Source organism: Osmerus mordax, chromosome 10 (genome assembly GCF_038355195.1).
Source record: "Osmerus mordax isolate fOsmMor3 chromosome 10, fOsmMor3.pri, whole genome shotgun sequence".
Lineage (NCBI taxonomy): Eukaryota > Metazoa > Chordata > Actinopteri > Osmeriformes > Osmeridae > Osmerus > Osmerus mordax.
In genome coordinates, this window is record NC_090059.1 from 16,758,088 (window position 1) to 16,767,266 (window position 9,179).

Here is a 9,179-nt window from a genome sequence, read left to right on the forward strand (position 1 = left end):
TCCACTGTCATAAAGGTTACTGAATAGTAAATGGGCCTACGCATCTTGACTGATACTAGGAGCAGAGCAGTAAACATGGTGAGGGATGGCTTCATGGCCTGGACACTCCTTTAGGAATAGTATAAACATTAATCATTGAGCTACCGGGCCTTGCTTAATTGTGAGTTATACATCATGCCGATCAATCGCGAGACGAAGGAAACTCATTATTGCCGTCTCATAACATTGAGAGCTTCAATTTTAAACTCCTACGCACACCTGAGGCAAATTTCAAATCAGGGAAAAGTCATAATTCATGGTTTGACAAGATCATGTGAAGCTATCACCATGCTAAAAGCATCACCTATGCAATTGGTAAACGATAGAGCGTGACCAATGAACACGCCTCTTGGGCAGTTCAATAATTCGGATAGGCAAACAGGCAAATATATATCTGAAGTATTGTTAATGTACTGCCAATGCCAAGAGAATAAATTAAAAGCTATATCAATAGACAAGAAAAGGAGAATGTCTAGCAGGTATATTGTTCTAGTTGAAGGATGGGGCTCTCTTGACAGTTTTGTACAGCTTAATATTAATGTTCTTTGAACCACAACTGCAAACCGACTTCACACAAACATCCAAGCCAGTGCATGTGTGAAAGGCCCTTTGAATACGTTATTAGAAATAATATATCAACAAGAAGTGACAGTTGGTAATTAACACGTTTTCGGCAAACAGTAAATCTAGCCCACAGCAAACATTGGTCCTAAATTCTGCCTTGGTCACAAGAAAGGCCAAAATTCCACACAACCTGAAGGAGCATTTTTGGCTAACTCATGAGTCTGTTTAACCTTAGGCGACACTTCAGGGAAAGGTGTGACCCATTTAAATTATATATTTGGATTATAAATGTATACATTTTACAGCTACTTCCACACAGGATGGCATGCTGTTGCTTGGACAATCTGTATTTACTAGTCACAATGCAAAGTGACCACGTCTTAGCTGCAGGAACAGCGAACAACAAAAAGACTGGCCTACTACACTACAGTGTAACAATAACATCTCAATTAAAGTAGCTAGCTAATTAATGTAGGGTGAAAACAACACAATTCCACAGTGCAATAATATCTCAATTCCTCAACTACAGTCTTACTCACTACTGTAACGTTTCAATAACGTAGGTGCTACAGCAAGGAACCGTAAGTGCGATCGCTTGCCAGACGGTGTAACAACAGGATCTCAAATACAACGTGCAGAGAAGGCAAATACTAATTTGCAGGTATCACTAGAAGTAATTCACTGCTTAGTGCTGCTTTCGGAGCCCTTAGTCCAAAAGAGAAGCTAGGCGAGGTTGAGAGAAGCTCTTTCATTTGTTGGCCCTGCTTCTGACAAATTTTACTTGAGTTATGTAAACATTGTCTGGCAAGTTCATGGCTTGTGTGGCCATTGTTGCATCAAACATTTTCTAGGGATGAGATGAATATGCCATGATATGATTTAATCAAAACGCTTCTTAAAGTAATTTTTTTTGTTTCCCCCAAACATTCCTCAGATTTTTATGAAAACAGCCGAGAGATCTGCAGTGGGGCTGTGAGCGCTCGTGAATCCTTTCAACATTCTGTCCCCTCTCTGACACGGCCGTGAAAGGGGTATGGGTTACACTCAATCCCTGCTGGACAGGGTTTAGGAGAGGCCAGCCTTACCACCTGGGGAGGGGAGGGGCTGATGAGGTCCAGGTTCTCCAGGACCTGTCGTGCATTAGCAGGGTCAGGAGTTCACACCCCCCACCTCAGCTCTCCCGGCCCGGGATCTGAACCCCCGACCCGCTGAGAGAGAGGGGTCGGCCGCTCTCCATGCACAGTAGCTGCATGCTGACTCCATGCCAGCACAGCAGAATCCATGTACCAGTTAAGCCTGAGACCATCTCCCTATAGGAGGAGCAGTTCAGCCCCCCCCCCAGCACCCCCACCACCCCCTCTGTGTTTATGGCCTAGTCTTTGGGTTCTCCCCCCCCGAACCATAAATCATGTTAATTGGTTTACTGATAAAACGTCTGTCAGGCTCCACTCACATTGTGCCATGGCATCCTTAGTTACTGGTTAATCCAAGTCCTGCAATAGTTCATCTGTTTAACTGACTGGAGGTAAGCATGGTGGTGGAGAGTCCTCTTCTCTCCCAGTCAGCAGACCGCAGTGTGAGATGCTAATGCTAGTCTTTGCTTGGTCGACGTCAGTGATGAATGAGCCGAGTTTCAGAAACCGCTAAAACATGGACAACAAAAAAAGACATGATTGAGGATGGATTCGGTAATCCTTTAAAGTTTTTCCTTTTAAAAAGGTCTCATTGCGGTGTCATTGCAAGCTTAATCATCCTCTAGTGTAACAGACAATAACAATTTCCTCAGACATAAACAAGTCACTAATTACTATTCTTAAAGCACCTTCTCCCAATTCAGCTGAAGGGTGCTCTACCACTTCTTCAGAGATGACAATATCTCATTATATGAACAATCAACACCGTCACTGAGACAGACATTAACGATAGTGGGCTGAAGAGATGCTTCTCTAGATGAAATGCCTTCGCCTGGGTTAAGACTTCTCAGTAAATTGTATTGACTTTCTGGCAAGGACAACTAAGTCCGCAGGCCAGACCTGTCCCCCAACCAACAGATAGACCTCACACAGCCTCTCATTTACCTGTCAGATTAACTTTAGCAATGACTCTGCTGCAGGTCATATTTATCATGGCCGAGAACCAGGAATTGTACTTAGACACAGAACTATCGGTCTGCTTTGTCAAAGCAAATTAATTCCAGTCAAGCAGGCAGTCAGCAGCATGTATATTCAAACAAGAAGTAGGTTCCTTGGCCTGGACTTAGAGAAGAAGAGGCTTCTGACACGGGTGTCTTTATATCTGCCTGTCTGTCTGTAAGGACCCGGTTTATTTGTATTTATTTGATCTGGCATTGATTTTCGTATGATTAATGGTGTAAAAGAATCTAGAAAAAAAAAAAAGGTCAACCTGACTTGAACACTACAGCTACACAGGGAGTAATTAAGACACTTGTGTAAGCATGATTAATAACCTCATGCTGGCACTGTGTTCTGTAAACAAGATGCAACCAGATGGTTTGCATATTTCATGCATAAATATTGTATACATTATCTTTCCGGTACACACTCGGGTAAGAAGTCAGTTGACAAGATTCCAATCGCGCCTAATAATATCTCTATTTGCTCCAACACAGTGGCCTCTAAACTACAGCAGAAGGAACAGAAGTCAAAAGAAGAGGTCATGAAAAAAATCCATCCTTCCCTCCCGCCCATCTCAACCCTTTATCTCTTCTCCTCTCTCCATCCATGCAACTGGCAGTATAGAGGGATCTGGTCCAGCTTTCAGGGAAGGCATGGAGACAGGTGTCAAAACGGTCCAGCAAGCAAATCTAACCCGTACTAATCAGCCCTGTTGTTCTTCTACAAGCCATGTCTAGTCCGCGAGTCTCATTCCGTATGAAAAACAATTACAGTGGTTTGAAGTTGAGCGTGCACTAACTCACCTGTCTCTTCTGATGAATGTAAGCCTGGAACAAAGAGGAGGAGAATGAGGAGAGGGCAGGGAGGCAGTGCTCTGTGGTATACTGTAGGGCATCCAAAGTAGGGGAGATGGATATTTTACAGAGCTCAAAGCAAGTGCGCTTCTGTAGAGGCAAAGGATCTTCCCTTTAGTTCAGCAATATGACTTGGAACTGCATGCTAAAGCAATAAAACCATCGGAAAACAATCAGAGCTCACGCTGGGGTAAGCACTGAATGTCACAGGGATAAACTGACAGTTTATAACCGCTTGTAAACACACAGTCGATACACAGTATAGATTTTGCATGCGACTAGCACCTCTATTGGTGGGTCAATGGGGTCGATCCACAAAACGTTCTATGCGCCTTCGTGTTCGGAGCCACTGAGAATTCGCACTTGTTAAAAAATATCGGAGTGCCATCCTTTACAGTGGAAAGAAGCAAGTGGTAATGTAAGTACATGCACAACATCTGAGGTACGGCGCTTCAAAGGCGCTGGTATCAGGGGAGCACTGGCGTGTCGGGGTGAGCTGGATACGAGAGCTTCAAAGGGAACGGGACAGACGAGGCACCACACAGTCATGTATTGAAATAATAGCTGACAAAAACCCTCAGCATTTGTGTCAGTGTAATGCTCACTGGCACCGAAAGCAGCGCGACTACCAGCCCTCTCGTTTAATTCGAGGTGATGGGCCTGGGACTCTCGCTGGGTCGTGGGTGGTTTGCTGATGCGGTCCGCAGTCGTGACTAATGCACGGGGTTGATGGGAGATGAGCGAGTGGGGGGAGCGGGCCAGGCGGATGGGAGCTCGCTGGAGAAGGACCACCGTGACAGCCAGCAGCTGGGGGGAACTTTCCTTCTCACTCGACAAGAGTCAGGAGTGAGCGAGGCCCTCCTTGAGAGGTTTGACAAGGGGGGTGTCGCAATGTTGTGATGACATGGCGTCTACGTGTGGACCTATCACCTCTGCTCCTCGTGTCCGGGGGGAGGGGGTGGGTGGGTGAGGGGGGGCTTAGGGGGGTAGGGGCAATCGTTGCCGATTGACCAATCAGGAGCTTGACCCAATTTCATTGCCCAATTATATCATGCTGAAACGAACTAATTGACAATGTATTTCAGCTGGCGCCATTCTAAAAAACATGGCTGTCTGTTCACTTAAAAATTCAGATCTGCATGTTTTCCAAGTCATCCTTCATATTTTCTCCTCATGAAGTACACGTTTTGGTTGACAGCATCACTAATTCACATGAGTGGGGAATGACTTAAGACGTCAGTTGAATAGTGCCACCTACCTAAATCGATGTCTGACCTGACAGGTGCTCTGCCAGTTCTGACAAGCTCTCCATAGAAAGCCGTGCCTGTTGTAAAAGCTTTCTGTTAGACTCTCGGCACCCTTCAGCAGCTTGGATGGAGAACAACTGAAGGTGCTGAAAAGTATTACACTCAGAACAACACGTTTTTTAAGCTACGGTTGAAGTGCTTGTCTCATCATAAACCAATTTGATAATAGCCTTTAACTTCTTTCAGCCTGTAACTTTTACATCTCACACTGCCGTTTTATCACAGTTTAAAGACTTGTGCAAAAGGCAAATAGTGGACTCCCATAGTTTTGCCAAAGGACTGTTTTTATTGTCTAGAAATGTATTTCTGAATCGTACAGTGATTTGAAAATATCCCTCCCCACTGAATGGAACTAGATTTTTCCCAGTAATTTCTAATGAATTGATATGAAATAACTGAAATCTCTTTTTAAGAAACCAATTAGTCTGGGTGGTTTATAGCATTGGAAAACGTGCCTGGACGTAATTAGATGTTTTTTGTTTGCTATAAAAATAAATAAATATATTTTGTGGGGGTTCTTCCTTCTTTATTTAGAGACAAAGAGGAACAGAAGACAGGCAGGATATGACCTCATTGGTATCCACCCTACCCAATAAGCCACCAGCACACCCTGTAATGTTTTTAAGGGAATTCAAATGGCCATTAAAAATAAAGAGAAACATATGATGCAGAGTGGTAAAGTAAAACCAGTTTGAGTATCTGATGACAGTGCGAGTTCTGTCGAACAATTAGCACGCCAACAGTAGCCTCAACACACAAAAATCTATGGAATTATCTTTCACACGACAACTAAAATCAGACAATGTACACACAGGCTCACGCTACAGGAAACACAAGGCTAACTCTGTGGGACGACTGCACTTACAGGGTCAGCAGACTCTCCAAAGTAACAAGCTGAGCATATGCCACAGCAGCTCTCCTTCTGTCCCAAGAAAGACCCAATTAATTCATCAATCTGGAGTCCTCTGTCACTGCCGACTTCACTTCAGCCCCTTACTAGTGGAGCGCCATCCATTACCGGGGTCCTCCCTCCCTCCCTCCCTCTCTCTCTCTCTCTCTCTCTCTCTCTCTCTCTCTCTCTTCTCTCTCTCTCTCTCTCTTCTCTCTCTCTCTCTCTCTCTCTCTCTCTCCTCTCTCTCTCTCTCTCTCTCTCTCTCTTCTCTCTCTCTCTCTCTCTCTCTCTCTCTCTCTCTCCTCTCTCTCTCTCTCTCTCTCTCTCTCCTCTCCTCTCCCTCTCCCTCTCCCTCTCCCTCCTCCCTCCCTCCCTCCCTCTCTCCCTCCCTCCCTCCCTCCCTCCCTCCCCTCTCCCTCTCCCTCCCTCCCTCTCCCTCCCTCCCTCCCTCCCTCTCCCTCCCTCCCTCCCTCCCTCCCTCCCTCCCTCCTCCCTCTTCCTCTCTCTCTCTCTCTCTCCACCAGCCCGGGTGGTTCCATAATTACACTTTGCCTTGACAACACACATGATTGTTTTTCTAACAGTATATTACTTCATTAGTACTTCTCCACACGGCATATTTTTTTAACTGTCACTTTTCGCCAGACTCGCTCTGATCCGCACTCGTCTGTGTATCATAACAATCATTAATAACTGTCGCTCCCCCTCGTCAGTTCGACGTGCTGGCTGCCTCATTAGCATGGCCCAGCATTTGTTCTGTGGAAAGGCTGATTATTTTATACAACAGGCCAAGCCAATTACTTTACTGAAATGGTATCACATAAATCAAAACTTAACAAGATGGCAAATTTGAAAGTTATCTGATTCCAAGAGACACAGTGACTAATATGTCACTGTCAGGAATACTCCATGCAGGTATGCCCCGGTCATACCCGAAATATAACATCCCACAGGATCACAGGTGGCTCCCTGTCTGTGAAATTATCATAGTGTGGAGTGTGTAAGGGATCTTAGGACCTTACAGCTAGTTCTTTTACTGTCTCAGTTAAGCCACTTTACAGAAGGAGAAACAGATGAAAAGAGACTGGCGCTAATGTCTGTTTGGGCCGGCAGTGGCAAGCCGTGTCTGCCTTCACGTAGCACTGAGACCTTTCTATTTACTCTGCCCTTGATTATGCTCATCCATCACCGCTTGGCAGCTGTATCAAACCTTGTAGAAACATGCAAAGCCCAGCAGTCTAAAATATGCTGACGCCACAAAGGCTACACACACATAAATACAGACTACTTCAGCCCTGGTCTGACTACCTTTTCTCTCTCTCGCTCGCTCTTTTTAACTAGATTTTCCATCTCAGGAGGAAACCCCACAGCCCAGAACGTGTGATGAAACACGCCTCGCTCTCTTCGATGGGCACACGAGAGAAATAGCAGGGACTCAAAAACGAGTTTCTGTTTGCTTGGCCCCGTTACTCACAGAGGCGATGAACGATGAGCGGCCGCCTCTCTCGGTGTCCGTTAAACTCAGATTACCTTTTGACTAAACAACCCCCCCCCCCCTCCCATCATCATGGTTTCATTTGTCCCCTCCCCCCCCCCCCCCCCCCCCCCCCCGGTCGAGCTTCTCCACTCATTGCTCATTTTTAAGTGAAGACTGAGCAGATGGATGCGAACTCAAAGTTTCCTGATCTTTAGCAGAAGTTATGGAGGGTTATCTTTGGCTGTATATCTCGCAGCTCTGGCAGTGTTCCCCCGGTGATGAAGGATTAAGCACTGCAGCTGTCTCCTCCCCCGGATGATGCAGTGCACTGCTCCCCGACACGACAGCATCACTTAATCTTTAATGTCCGCTCCTCCAGAGCGGCCGCACAGGACAAAGCCAATCAGCATCACATGCCACAGGGATGGACCCACAGCTTGGCCCTGGAGTTTCTCACCTTCGCAGGCCTATTAATCAACTTCAGCCACACCAATCCCAGAGTTCACTTCTCGCAAACCACAGCTGAGCCGGGCAGTGATGTATAGAACAGGGTGGGGGGGGGGGGAGGGGGGGTGAAGGGTTCTGGTGCACGAGAGAACACTTATCAGATTGCACATTATGCACTGCTTTGTGTTCCATGAGGGGGGAAAAAACCGGAGGGGTGGGGAGGGGGAGAGTGTAATGAATGCACTCCTTCAGGACAGACCACCTATTTGCTGTGTTTAAAGAGATATCTGCTCAATAGCGTCCCAGCATTAAGGATGGGAAAGATCTAGAATAATGATCACTGCTCATTTAGATAGATTGCACTAGGGGGAAATCATTTGTATAGCTCTGGATTCAGCTGGAAGCCTGAGAAGACTCTTTATTTGTGCAGCCGTATCTTCAGTATGAACACATGGGTTCATTCCAGCAGGTTAACACCATAATCCAGTACATATTGTGTTTTTTTCCCCATCTTCTGCAGAACACCATAACAGTCGCAAAGACCCTACGAGAGACATATGTTTGTCATTTACTTACCTACTTAAAGCAAAATATTCTCATACAGTCGTCACATGATGTAAGGCATGCAATATTCCTGAAGGCTACATGGTAAAGCTAGACAAAGACCCACAAGAGACGACGCATGCAATATGAGGCTGAGGTTGAGGTAAAAAACATTCGTAAAGGGCCATTGAGGAGAAATATTTATCCAATATCAAGAGGACCGAGCCAGCTCTAAAGCACAAACAGATACGGCCTACTGTCAAGTGAAATCAAGAGTATCACTGTGGACAAGATACTCACACAGCCAGACTGCAGGAAAGAGCAGCTGGAGAATACACTGTGGTAAAGCTAGATAATATACTGTACTAACGTGGACTAGAAATATGAAGCAGTGAACAATGTGATCCTGTAACGTTAGCTTTCCCCCCGTAAAACAAGCACCTCACTGATATAGCCATCAGCCCCCAGTCTAAAACCGATAATAAAGAGATGACACATTTATGATAGCATAATTAACAGCGCTCTAGGATGAAATTAAATCAATATGCCCATCTAATATCATTTTCTCTAGTTATGCAAATCAAACATCCAAAGCTCCTCGGAAAGTGATATGAATTGCTTTCACATTTCAGTTCACACATATTATCATATCAGACCTCTCGGGTTTGATGACACAGAAGTCGAGGAGAGAGGGAGTCTTAACGATCTGAGGACCAAGGAAAGGAGAGTGTTGAGCAGTGACTGCTGATTAGCTAGTAACCCACAAGACGGATGGAGACGGGCTCAGACAACTAGATAATAACGTGAAAATTGAATCCTCCAAATAAAAGACACCCAATCTTGCCTATTCTGAAGGCTAATAAATTATACTCGTTTGTAGTGTTGTGAACAATCTTTACCACAGAACTCAGTGGTACCTAT